Below are 1924 nucleotides of genomic sequence, written 5' to 3'. Positions count from 1 at the left end.
GTCAACGATCTTAACGGTCTTTCACAGCCAGGTGGAGGGGTCTTCGTGATTTGAGCGATTTGGTCCGACCGGCCACGCCTTTCCCTCAGGCTTAGGTCTTCTAGGCCACGCCTACCAGTGGGAGGCTAGTTCTAGACCACGCCCCTTCCTTGAGCGCGCGGAAAAGGAAACGAAATGGAGGAGGAGTTAAGGATCGTGTTTGAATTCCGCCAGCGCTACTAATCCTGCGATTTAGAAGGCCTAAGGCTGACCACCTTTCGCTTGCGTCCTTGGAGGCCGCCCCGCCCCACCCCACCCCACCCCACTCCACCTTTTTTGCGCAGCTTTCTTGGTTCTGCGCCTGCGCACTGCTCCCTGCGCGCTCCCGGGCAGAACGAACACTCTTGGAGTCGCCGGGGCGCGCAAAAGGGGTGGGACGGGCGTGAACAGGCGCGCGAGCGTCTGGAGCGAATCTAGAGAGGAGGCGAGTCGGGAGGATCGGGCGGGTAGAGTGGTGCAGCCAGGTTGTTTGCTGCGGAACATAAGGCCGCTCTGGGCACGGAGGCGCCCATCTCACTGGCTTGCTCGGTTCTAGGAGCGGATCCGGGGTAGAAGGAGGAGAGCTTCGGGTCAGGGGCTGCTGCAGCTGCTGTCGGGGTGTCAGCCTGCCAGCCCGCCAGCTAGCGCTTCGCGGGCCCTGCTGGCCAGGGTAAGCGGATCCGTGGTTATCGGAGAAAGGAGCGTGAGATAAAAAGAGTGTGGTAGGCCATCGGGGGCCTGTTGGAGGAAGGCGAGTAAGGCATGTGAGGGGCAGAGTGTTGGAGGGAAAAAGCCCACTGAATAGTAGTAATAATAACCACCATTACACAATAATAATATTCTGTTGATATGTGCCATAACTAAAGTACCTTATGTGTTTCATTCTATTTAACCTCAACTGCAATCCTCCGAGGTGCATACTGTTTATCATCAAACCCATTTTATGTCATAGGAAAACTGAGGCACGAAAGAGGTGGTTTATGCAAGGCCATACGAGTAGGGTGTTGCCTGGCTTGGCTTAGAACTTAGGTCTGAAGGATGCTAAGGCCTGTAATTTTAACACCTTTGCTTTACGAAAGGAAAGGAATGGGGTGTTAGAAGGAGGAGGGGAAGGCTGAGTGTAGTTCTCAGTGAATGAGTGATCCTGAACGGGAAGAGAATGATGACGGGAGACAGTATGGGAGAGGACTTGAGTTTAGAACCTTGCGAGCCTCCCCCTTCTAACTCACTACCTCCTCCTTAGTTCTTGCGGGCCCACAACTTTCTTTGCTGACTATGGCTTTATGAACCAGAGCGGTTCCTCTGGAGGAGCCAGCTCACAGACCTGGGCTACTCGGGTGGTTTTAAGAACCGTTTGAACCACGGTTGAGTCCGGGGCAGTGCTTTCCAACGCTGTTTGGGGGTGGGCAAGTGCCAGAGGACGGCGGCGGCTGTGTGTACAGAGGACCCTCTTCGGCACTGCTGCCGTTTCTTACGTGCCGTGCCACTTCCTTTTCCATCTTAATCATGCACGGCAAAGTCTTTGTTCAGTTCTCTACAGTAGGGAAGTGATGTTTATTGTTTCCTTGTACACGTAGGCTTAAACAAAACCAAACCAGAAAAACCAGGCTCAAACTAACGTTCTTATCCCGCGTAAGGCCTGGTGGATTGCCTGCAGGGAAAACTTTTCGGGGGGGTTTTATCGTGGAGTTGCTCTTCAGAGTCTTCTTGGGTAAATAAGGAATTCTGTTTTGGAGAAGTTTACACTGTAAGTCAACAGGAACGACCTGAGCAGATTGCACAGGTGAGCACAGGACAAGGATCTCAGTAATTCGTAGGGGTGTGTGTTGGTGAAAACCTTTCCTTCTCGTATAGTTTCATATGGAGCTCTTCTGGGAGTTAAATTTTTTTTTTTTTTTTTTTTTTT

The 1924-nt window shown here is 52.3% G+C and overlaps 1 protein-coding gene across 1 annotated transcript in view; it reads left to right on the top strand.

Annotated features, from left to right (window-relative positions):
- Nucleotides 1-454: 454 nt before the first annotated feature.
- The window catches only part of CNOT8 (CCR4-NOT transcription complex subunit 8), a 24186-nt gene continuing 22716 nt past the window's right edge, over nt 455-1924 (top strand). The window contains exon 1 of the mRNA XM_012808685.2: nt 455-688. The gene's annotated coding sequence lies outside the window, so the exon portion shown is untranslated. The remainder of the gene's footprint in view (nt 689-1924) is intronic.

This window comes from Otolemur garnettii, unplaced genomic scaffold (genome assembly GCF_000181295.1).
Source record: "Otolemur garnettii isolate 467f Iridium unplaced genomic scaffold, OtoGar3 scaffold00003, whole genome shotgun sequence".
Lineage (NCBI taxonomy): Eukaryota > Metazoa > Chordata > Mammalia > Primates > Galagidae > Otolemur > Otolemur garnettii.
The sequence above is the reverse complement of the archived record's forward strand: the minus strand, read 5'-3'. Positions and strand labels throughout refer to the sequence as shown.